Consider the following 11679-nt stretch of genomic DNA (forward strand, 5'->3'; position numbering starts at 1 on the left):
CAACCTCTCCTCCCTTATTGAGTCTCCGACAAAAGCGAGAGGTGTTGGAAATAGACTGACGACTCACATGGAGCTTATTATTCGTCTTTCTCTGATATTCCATCACAAAATTGTCTGCAACTCCGTCATAAATCATTCGCCCACCTGCCCATTCATAATCCGGCCTGTTTCAATGGGCAATCCATGTTCTCGACACAGAAATTTTCAGGTAGGGCCTCAATTAGCAACAGAAAAGGCAAGTTGAACACCATTGAAGGGCGTGTCCAAGAGCACTGGCTACTTAAAAAATGGCGCAAGAGATTCGCCACTTTAAAAAAAGCTGGGAGAGTCGTCGCAGGAAAAAACAAGTTCATAACGATATTTAAATCTAGCAGCTGGAAACGTCAGTGTTGACAGAAACGTCCCTGGCACTTTCCCATTGAACTGCGGTTATAATGGACAAGACCAAGGTATTTGTCGTTGGAAACAACACCCATCGGCCATCCGTCCGTTAGACGCGCAGCTGGAAACCACTGTCCACAGACAAAGAGTGAATTCACGACGAGACACTTTATTCTCAAAGTTCCAAAATAAATGATCCAGCGCTGCTTCTGGAGGCGAGGTCGCCGGCAATGAAAAGAAAAGGAATTGAACATGTGACCTTGATCAGATTCGGTGTTTTATTGCTCGGAAGTGATCCGCAGATGGTTTCCATTCCCCTTCTGTCCAAAATTTATCAGTATTTCTGTGCACACGTTAACACCAATTCCTCAACGGTGTGACGGTGGATTAGAACGTAACGTTGGATGTTCAATGAATGTGTGCAAGATAACACTTTACCTCTATAACCTGTTCCGCTTGCAGTCATCTGAGATGAATTCTGTGATCTTTTTCACTCACTAAGAACACAGAAATACACAATATTTTTCTGGATGCTGCCGAAAGATGATTCTGAAGCAGACCGAAAAATCGCTGGACTCCGGTGAAGTGGGAAATGAAATGTGGTCGGGACATAATGACCGGAATTCCGACATTATTTCTTTCCTTGACGTACTCATTTTCTAAACGGATGTTTGACCACATTCTTCAGCTCCTGTCTGAATTTAGCTTGGGTCACGGCACAAATACAAGTGTTTGTGCAGCAGCTCAGAATCAGGAGCATGTCGCAGCTTCAGTCCGCGATCAACAACGGGTCGTGGAAACCAATTGAATAATAACGCCTTTTTAGTTCGGATTGGAATGAAAATTACGAAACACGTGCTCCAACGCAGCCTGAGGTTGCCGGATATTGCAAAGAGGAAGATGATGGACTTCCATCGGTTTTCCATCTCGGCATCATTTTGATTCACATCATGCTTGCTGCCTCTCACCTTCTTGCGGACTCTCCTGGTCGCTAAAACGTGAAGGACTGTTAGAGAGTTGAACAGTGATATCAGGAACATTGGGAGCTAAGGAAACATCGGGGAATCCAGAGGAATGTCACCCATGCGGTTCTAGTTGGGGAAACTAACTTTGTGTCGCAGCCCCATGGTACCTTACGTTCAATAAATGAAGGGTTAAGGAACATACTGTGGGATGTTTTTGCAACAAAACAACGTGATCAAATCCTTATAAGTCTGGTTACACTTTTCTCGGTGCCATATTTCGCCCTCAACCTGTGGCAACAAATCATCACATGTCAATCAAAAGTGAACGAGAGCGTCAGCCAGACATAAATGTCTGTGGCTGCACGAATAAGAAGCTCATGGAAAAAAACATACTCGGAGAAGGAACAGGAAAGTTGTTGGCAAATTTGGGTCACTAATCCAGAACAATATCACGTCATTACCAATTCATATGGAGGACAATTAAAATCAGAAGTTCAGTGGGAAATGTGAAGTCACTGGAGTCTTCCAAGCTGTGAAAGCAGATTTTAATTCGTGATCAGCAGTGCAGGGGGACGGAAGACGAGGGTTTTAAGTGTTCCTGGTTTCAAATCATGTTTTCAGTGCGGGTCTCGTGAAATAGACTAACAGAGAAACTAGTGGTCAAAACAAGGAGAACGGAATCAAAATTGTACTGGCCTGGACTGAAATTCTGAATGCCAAATAATGATGGCTTTGAGGCTGAAAATGTAACGGACAGAGCAGCGCCCAACGAGTTCGCACAAAGGTGCCTGTAGACGGATAGGTGACATTCTGTGTTCATTAGTTTAGCACAAGTTAATACCAAAAAGAACAAACGGATTGGTTGTTGACAAATCGTGTCTGATTAACCTGATTATTAGTTTTACTGTATTGCAGGATGAAAGAGCCCCGGGTACGTCACCTCATCCATTTCAACCAAAATATTTGTCGAAGTCGCATTTACACAGTTACTTCGCAATAGCAAGGCCAGCGAACTGAATACGGTAGCGGCGACATCGATCGGAAGGTGGCCCAAGGAGAGGACACGGAGAGCTGGAGGGCGTTTTCTCCCCGGAGTGGAGGGAGCCTCTGCCCAGCTGACCGCTCCTTTTTCCAATATACTCTGTTATTTTTCTGAAGAGGTGGGTAAAATTAGAAATAAACACACACGGTGGGTGGCGGAGAATGGAATTTCTGGTTAACCACATGGGCGTTGACAATAGGACGCATTGTGAGAGCAGCAGAAATGGCAGAGCAGGGGCGGGAAATAGAGGAAGAGGAATCGAGCAGAGAAATCAGAAACCAAATACTTCAGGGAGTAGGAACTGAGGCAACTGGAGGCAGAAGTTCACAGTTTGGTGACAGTGCATGGACATCATCAAAGCGGGGTTAGCAAAGCATAAGTGATTCATGGATTTCTAAACAGTTGTACAGGGATGGAGAGAGAAACTTTTCTGATCAGTGTATGGTACAAATAGGAGATTCTAATTCATACATACACTGAGCCGCAGGTTGCAATGAATGAGATAACACAGACACTTTGTCCCACAGTACGCTCGCCGCCCCACCCACACCAATTCTGCACTAATTCCACGTTGTTCTCCGCTCGACAAGGATTCACCCTGGACAGACACCACCTGTGTCACAAACGAATCGCTGACCCAACAATGTCAGAGTAATAATAACATTACAAAAATTTGTGAGATAAATAATAGCATTTCCAGAGCTCGACTTGTTGCCAAATTAGAAACGGCAGAGATTGCAAGAGTAAACGAAAGGCAGCGGAAGTGGGAGGATTGAAATGTCTTCACAGAGAGAGTGGGGATCCGGCAGATTCTGTTCCAGTTTGTAGCAGAAAGTCAGAAGACATTTAAGCAGTACGGGAAGGTGCATTTTGGGTGAGAAGTTGAAGATTCATTGGGAAAACGAGTGAAGGTAATTTGGGGAGATTACATATCTGTCAAAATAACGGACATTTTAAAATACATTTTCATGGAGCACTGTTTGTCCAGGGCGGATGAACTCCTTGAGGGAAATAGGTCCAGTATCAGACTTCAAGGTTCTGATCATGAAATGGAAGTGTTTGCCTGAAGTCACTCGAGAAATCCCGGCATTTGTCTGACATCGGGAGGAGAAGATGGTGGAAGGATGTCACGGGGGAGGGGGCGGGGAGAGGTGATATTGATTTGTGAAACAATCTCAGGGCAGTTTCAGGGCGAGGCTCTGCCATATTTTATCGCACCCTCCGTGCAATTGATACCGTCGGCAGCGGTACTCTCTCAGTACCCTGGGGTATAACCCATCAGGTCTTGGGGACTAATCCACTTGACTATTCTTTAAGAGACACAAGAATACCCCTTTCTTCATCTCAAAATGCGCCATCACATTCGCACGCTCAACATTGATCTCACTATCCTTTGTAAATACCGACGGAATGTATTCATTTTGGACCTCGCCCCATCCTCGGCCGCCAAGCACATCACCCCTTCTTTATCTTTAAGTTATCCTCTTGCTCTGGATCTATGTATGGAATCATTTTGGATACAACTTGCCAAGAACTTTTCATGGCTCCTCCTGGCTCTCCTAATTCCCCTCTTGATTCTTTTCCAGCTTCTCTATAACCTTCAACTGTACATTTAATGTTGGCTTCCCAAACCTGACATTGGCTTCTTTTCTTTTCTTCTTGATGACATTCACCAACTCTTGCGATATCCAAGGTTCCCTTAGCTGATTGCCTGTGTGAATCACTTTCCAAGATTTTCCTGTATTCACTTTGCAAGGCCTGCATTCATCGTCCACAAGTGACTTCGAATGGGAAGGTGCTAGCGAGCCGTCTTCACCAACCGCTGCAATAATTCTGGTGATGGTGTCCCCACGTGATTTCAGAGTAGGGCGTTCTAGGATATATATCTGAAGGAACCGACAGAGGATATAAGAGCGTTGTGTGTTTGGTCGTGGTGACAATTGCGTTCACTGGTTTATAGTACTTACTGTCGGCCGTGTGGCCTAATGGAAAAGGTGTCTGATTCCGGAAAAGGAACAATGGAACAATCAGAAGAGTGCAGGTTCGAGTCCTGCCACGGTCGTTTGCCTTTCAATGGATGGAGCTTTGTTGTGTGCTTCGTTTTTAATGAGCGGGTCTGTTAGCTCACAGCCCCAGAGACGCGGGTTCAATCCCGTCATCCGGTTCTGTCTGTGTGGAATACCGGGGAATACATGTCAGCGAATACTAAGTCGGAAGGATGCTCTGTGGTCCGGCACGGATTAGACAGATACAATGTCCTCCATTTACGTCATATGGAAACATATATGTACGGAATATTTCCCAAAATATCAGCCAACAACTTGGAGGGGGATTTCCATGTGATGGTTTTCCCAGACGCCTGCTGTCCTTTGTCCTCTGAGCAGTGGAGAGCAGCCATCGTGGTCTCAACTTGTGCATTGTAGATGTGCGGAACCCCGCGATGCCAACAGTGAGGGAGGTAAATGAACTATTTTTTCTGGTTGTAGATACATTTCTGACACAAATATCGATTGTGTTGCCCGTTTTATTTTCAAAGGCTCTCAGTTTGCCGTATGCGTTGCTCTGTAATCGACTGAATGAAAAAAAAAAGAAACACCGGAAAAAGTCATTCCCACCAATAACAAAAATGACTACATTTCTGATTTTCTGCGAGCTGTTTGTGCCGGCAGCCTTTCGCGACAGCTCAGGACGTTAGCACCTTCACAGTGACATCATCATATTGTTAGATAAACTGTTCCCGCAAGAGTTTGGATGGTTTAAAAACTGTCAATGTGTGTTTCCCTTTGCGATGAGCGTGCCCTTCACTAATTTTGTGTTTCTGAATGAAAACTGTGCGTGTTCTGGCCCACACTAATGCATATCACACAGAGGCTCTGCTCAGCCCGATCACTCAACACCGTTGGAAGTTACACGTTCTTAAATGGAGTCGACTTCTTCGTGATCTTGTATGGCTTCGTCTGTTAAATCCCGATGGAAGGAAATGGTGCCGTTTGGCGGATAGCAGTTCGGATTCACAAATATCATGGCCGCCATTAGATGCAAGAACATTTTGGAAATGTGTGGTACAGAGGGCGGACAATAAGCACTATGGTCGGGCAAAGCAGAACCTTGAGGACATTGTCAAATTGTGGCTCAGGGACATTGGATGCACGACATTACCTCCAATTCAAAGGAGATTTACATGACTTTAGTGTCCTGTCGCAGGTCCTGATTTCACATTGAGGCAGATCCAAGTCAGAATTACGTGGCACTGAGTCAAGGTGATGTTTGCTTATCCTTTTTTAAAAAAAAATTAATGCCATGAACTCCTCCTAGTTCGGGATACTTTCAGATCTCTGACGTTCTTTCGCCAACGGGTGTATTTTCTCTCCTTTGAACCAGCGGTGATCTTCTGTTCTTCCGAAAAACTCGCGACCCTATTTTCCTCAGGGACCATCCACGGTGACCGGGGTTGCTCTTTGTAAATATACAGGCTTTTATCGCAATTGCGTTATGTTGATAGATGCAACTATTGACGTTGAAACGTTTTTTTTCTTGTCAGGAACTTCCCTCGACTTAACAGCACAAAATCACAAAATGGTTCCAGCAAGGAAGAATCCATTTTGCCCGCATGTACTGGTTCAGTGTGAGACTAACCCAGCGAGACCCAATCCATTGCCTGCAACACATCGCCCCGGAATGTACATTCATTTTATCTTTCTTCCAAGAGACTGATACAGATCCAATTTGAGCGCTGTGTTTGATTTTCCCTCATTGCTGGCTGAATCGACCTCACATTTCACAGTCCCACCCAGTATTGCAGTGCCAGCAAAACATTCAACTATTGCATTCTGTTTTCTCCTTCGACGATCTATTTCTCCAGTCTCTGTACTTGTACCTACTTACACCTGCACCCCATTTCCCCTACCTCAAACTTCTATATTCAAGCCCTGTAAGTACATTATTCCCATCATGTGAGGAACGTTTGACGGCTCTTGGGCTGTACTACTTGGAGTTCAGAAGAATGACGGGGCCTCAGGGAAACATTTAGAATGTTGAAAGGCTTGGACAGAGTAGAAGTGGCAAAGTTGTTTCTCATGATAAGGGAGTGTAGTACAAGAGGGCACGACTTCAGGATTGAACAGCACCGATTCATAACAGAGATGCGGAGAAATTTCTTCAGACATAGAGTGGTAAATCTGTTGAATTTGTTATCACGGGCGGCTGTGGAGGCAAAGTCATTGGGAGTATTTAAGGCAGAGATTGATAGGCGTTTGTGTAGCCAGGGCGTCAAAGGTTATGATGAGAAGACTGGGAATTGTTTTCTTGAAATGGTATCCAAAATGCAAAGTAATGTGCCCGTGAAATACAACAAGAACATATAAATGGGCCATGAGAATGTCTTTACTCCATCTGCGGACAGCTGAAGCAGTGCAGACTTCACCCTGGACTGACCAAATCAATCATCTGCTCCTCCACTGAACACGGATCCTCCTCACCCCGTCGGAAACATTTCAAGAAAACAACTGCATGTTTTGCATCAAAGAAAGTCTAGGACCGTCGTTGATGTAACGTTGAATTGTTTTCTTTCTCAACAGCAATTCATTGTTCGCGGGAAAGTCGCTGACCAGAAACCTACACGATAAATCATCTCCATGGATGCTGCTTGACCTGCTGAACATCTTCAGCTATCAATGTCGTCCCGAACGCCATGTTCATTGTCATGGAATCTATAACACGTCAGTCCAGAAGCGGAAGCCACTCTGCTTATAAAGGAAAGCTGATGATTTTCAGCTGACATCTTCGGTGCGAAAATTTACTTTAACTGCAAGCCGGCTGCGAGCTGGGTTCGAACCAGCGCGAGGAAACCCCACTGGACTTTAACTCCAAAGTCTAAACCACTTCGCCAGCGTAGCTTCTGCAGAGAACTCTAATTGATAAGAGATATACAGGTGGAAATGGAATACACAACGCAGGCAGAGAAAAATATGAAGAATGTTTCTTTGGATTCAGGGAAGTATCACCGGGCAAATATTTTCGTAGTGAAGCTTGGGCAATTTGGAAGAAAGCAGGAGATAAAAGAACAAGAAGGTCCATAAACTATCAGAAAGTCTGCAAATGTCATTGAATATTTGCCTTTGCAGAAATGTGTCCGTAATTCGACGAAAGAAGCGCAAAGCAAACAGTTGAAGCACTGAGCACCGCACAGCAGGGCTGATATGTTGGTTGATAAACAGGTCCTGAACGGACTTATGAGGCGATGTCAAATTAAACCATGGTGCAGTTCAAGGAAGTTCACTTTGTATTTCCATTTAAACTCCGAGGACCTTTCGCTGAGGTGTTTACATCAATAATACCATTCACCGCGTTGAAGCCAGATAATCTTTTCCTCTGCGGAAATCCTCTTTATTTGGACTCTACTCATTCAGCGGTAAAACCAGGAAGAACGTTTTCGGCCCCAGGTACAGACTTGCGAGAGATGTTCGCACATTTGTATCCAGTCATGTGACGGTGATAAAATAAACTAGCTGCGACCAAAAGGGCAAATATTGGATTTGACGTCACCAATGTTGACACCTTTCGTGTGTTTGGACGTTGAGTCTCTTATCGGGACACAGAAACAGCGATTATTTGAAGAACTGCAAATCCATGGGATGTTCCCAAATCCCCGAAGCTGTCATCGCGATGACACAAGTGACTGAATGCCTCGCACTGCAGCCACGGCGCGCCGGGGATGGAGCGAGTGGATGTTTAGGCTGGTTGATGGGGAGTCGCTCAAGTGGCAGTTTTTCCCTCCACGTTTCTGAGTGAAAGAAAAAGGGAAGTGTTGGGCTGAATAAGGGGATATCGCTGATCGGAAGAGACGAAGTGACTCACTGTGGAAGTTAAGTTGCAGATGATACTGCTTCGTCTGTGTAAAGTGCAGCTAATGGGAGTTGGTTTCTGTAGTGTAGCGGTTATCACCTTCGCCTTACACGCGAATGGTCCCCAGTTCGATCCTGGACAGGAACATGATTTTGTATCCTGCATCAGGTGGTAGGGCGAGTGCGTCTTTTAGTCGTTCCGATTCACCTTTGAAACAGCGGCCGAGATTTTGCTCTGAAGTCAGAAGCCTTGATTCAGTTAAATTCCTCATACCTGCTGTGAAACCAAATTACCTCCTTCATGTTTTCTCTCTCTCTCTCTGTCTCTCGCTCCCTCTCCAACTCTCTCTCTCTCTCTCTCTCCCTCTCGCCATATTCCCTCCTCGTCTCTCTGTTTTATTCTCTCACTTTTTGAAGGAGACGGTTATTTAGGACAAGGAAGGAGAAATATCTCGATTCAGGTGAATTATTCCATGGGACCGCTGTGAAGACTCGGTCAATGACTTCATTAGACACAGACAGAGTTAGAATTCCGTGAAGCGAAGGAATGAGTGAGCAAAGAAAAGACAAAAAGTTGTCTTGATATCGACCAAGCATTGTTGAATGTAAGAGCGAGCTCGACGGGCCGAACGACCTGCTCGTGATCCAGTTGATTCTGTTTTTGTCACCTTCCAGTCTTTCTCTCACAAGCAAAGTCCCAACTCTCCATCTACCCTCCGCCTCTGCCTCTCTCTCTCTCTCTCTCTGTCGATCGCTTCCTGTTCTCTTTCCATCTGTGTCCATCACACACTTTTATACTCCTCTTACCTTTCAGTCTCTTGCTCTAAGATGTGTTTTCCTATTCCGTCCAACACTGCGTTCCTCCATCCCTCCTTCTTTCTCTCCTTCTTCCTCCTTTTCTCTCGTCGTTGTTAATTTCTCTTCTGCAGTGATTCATTCCTGTCTCTGAGAAGATATCTCCCACTCTGTCTTTCTATCCATTGGTGGGGGGCGCGAGAGAGAAAAAAGTGAAAAGGAATGAAATCTCGACAGCTGGGATGAAGCGAATACCTTGAGGGTTAGAAGGTATGTTGGAGAACAGCTGAGATGGAAATCAGGAGGGCAAAAAGACGACACACCACAGGTTTGGTGGAAAAGGTCAAGGAGAATCCTAAGATATTTTGTGAACATTGAGAGCAAAGTGTAGCAAGGAGGAGAAAGTCTATTTAAGGATCAGTGAGTTTATCCATGTGTCGAATCACAGGGAGATGGGCGAGGTCTCCAATGGATATCTCTCACCTGTATTTTTCATGGAGAAGATCATGAAAGCTGGGGCGTTCAAACACACGTTTTCCTTCCTTCAGAAACGCTCTCGTGGTCGGCCCTGAAGGAGACGTTCTGTGTCGCCAGGTCCGGTTACTCCGATTCCGGAAGGAAGGCTACATTTGAAGAAAGGATGGCAGACGGCGATAAAGTGATGGACATGGAGACGCGAGGGTTCAGTCCGAGGTGTAAGGACACAGTGTTGGCGACCTGCTGCTTGCCCAGTCCCGCTGTGAACCCGTGAGAAGTGATCTACCAATCGTTGTAGTGTCCCCGAATGTACAGATCTGGACTGTCACTCACCCCGCAGAATTTCTGCACGTGAAGAGCCAACCTGCAGCAGGTTCTATGTCAACAGTAAATGCCGAATCTGTCATTCATTGTGAACCCCATACACCGATAGAGTCTGCAATCTGCTCTGTGAAGCCTCACAGCAGACCCTGTCGACTCAATGCATGTGGCAAGTTAATTCGACAATTGTACTGTTTGTGCTTGGTCGGTCTGAGGTCAATGGAAGATTCAGGGAACGAAAATCCAGGACGAGTGTACGAAAGCGATAGTAAGCTTTTCTATTGGCTTCTTCAACGTGAAACCCCATTTTGAGAAGTACGAACGTTGTAGAGCCACGAGTCACAGAGTCATGGCGTTAAACAACACGGAAACAGGTCCTGTGACCTAACAAGTCGATATCGACCGAAGTGACCAGCTAAGCTCGTCCCACTTGCCTGTGTTTGCCCCATATACCTCTGCATCTTCTCATCCACGTACCTGTTCAAATGTCTTTTGTAAACTCAAACAATTCACACGTTGCAATTTTCCTCGCCTCTACCACTCCTTCACCAGCCCACCACGGTCTGTATGAATGAAATGTCGTGCAGATTCTCTTTTAATCCTCCCTCTGTCACACTAAGCCTATGCCTTCCAGTTACAGACTCCCTTCTCTGCCAAAAAGATTGTGAGCATCCACCTTAACTACGCGCCTCATGATTTTCTGTTCCTCAATCGGGTCACCCCTCGACCCTCATGAAACACTTTCCCAGCCTATCTCGGTTCTCCGAACAACAAACCCACCAGGCCCAACAAGTTCCTTGTGAATCTTTTCTACATAGTCTCAATCTCCATAACATTGTTTAAATGAAAGTCAATTTGAAAGCTGTTGACGCCAGTGGATTGAATGAAAACACCCAACAACAGATCAGGATATCTATCGGTTACCTTTTTTTCCCTTTCTTCAGTTATCTGTTGATTCGCCTTCTGCGTTTACCCTTTTTTCAAGAAAAGAAGAAAAATGCTCTCCTCTCCTTTCTTCTGATTCATATTTCACTCATTTAATTAAAATTGTTTGTGCAATGTGCAGGTAGATGCCCTGTTACGACCTTGGGGACGTATGTTCATTGACTGCAGTTGAAGCTTATTGCAGTGAAGCCTGATGATGTCACCTGGGGATTACTCCCTGTTGCACTTAAGGAGCTGCCGGCTCCGTGCCTCACACGGTAAGGGTCATATCTCCAACATAGGTACTGCCGCCTTGTATGGAAGTGAAGACATGCTGTCGACTGACATTATTGATGCAATTCGTGAAATGATGCGGACGAAAGAAGTATTTCAGGACAGACAACAGACATTATACCCTCTGCTCGCTGCTGCTGGTATCCTGGTAAGTACTGATTTTACTGCATATACTGAAATTTGTTTTTTTATGTATGTCGCAACAGTCAGTGATTATCGACCCGGTGAATTTGAACTTTCCTCGATGTTTTTATTGCAACAAGAGCTCAAGTTTTGGCGGCCGTGGTAAATCTGCACATGCCAATATGTTCATTCTGTTAACTTTGGCAACCTCTGATTCTCTGCTAAATTTTCTCCATATCAGAATCTCTGCGCCACGTATCCACTTGGTTTTGCATTCTGTTCCAGTGCGATTGTTCAGGACGGTTATTTTTTGTTCCACAGAGACATTTGAAGACTTCATTTCTCCGCAGTGCATGGCCTGTGCGATGTAAATGGCGAATCTCACTGTTATGTGAATCCTTCCTGATTGCGTGCAAACATTTTATTTCCTTACCCGTTTTTCTATTTGTTTTTAATTTTGCAGTACAATTCGTGTTATAAAATTCACTATGTTGAGCAGTATTCACTCTCTTGG

The 11679-nt window shown here is 45.0% G+C and overlaps 2 non-coding genes across 2 annotated transcripts; both read left to right on the plus strand.

The window, feature by feature from the left end:
- The first annotated feature begins 4359 nt into the window (after positions 1 to 4359).
- trnar-ccg (transfer RNA arginine (anticodon CCG)) lies at positions 4360 to 4450 on the plus strand. Its single transcript is given in 2 exon segments — positions 4360 to 4396; positions 4415 to 4450. It is a non-coding gene; the product is annotated as a tRNA-Arg (tRNA).
- Positions 4451 to 8306: 3856 nt separating this feature from the next.
- On the plus strand, positions 8307 to 8379 carry trnav-uac (transfer RNA valine (anticodon UAC)). The gene has a single exon. It is a non-coding gene; the product is annotated as a tRNA-Val (tRNA).
- Positions 8380 to 11679: the final 3300 nt, after the last annotated feature.

The sequence above is a fragment of the Pristis pectinata genome, chromosome 20 (genome assembly GCF_009764475.1).
Source record: "Pristis pectinata isolate sPriPec2 chromosome 20, sPriPec2.1.pri, whole genome shotgun sequence".
NCBI lineage: Eukaryota > Metazoa > Chordata > Chondrichthyes > Rhinopristiformes > Pristidae > Pristis > Pristis pectinata.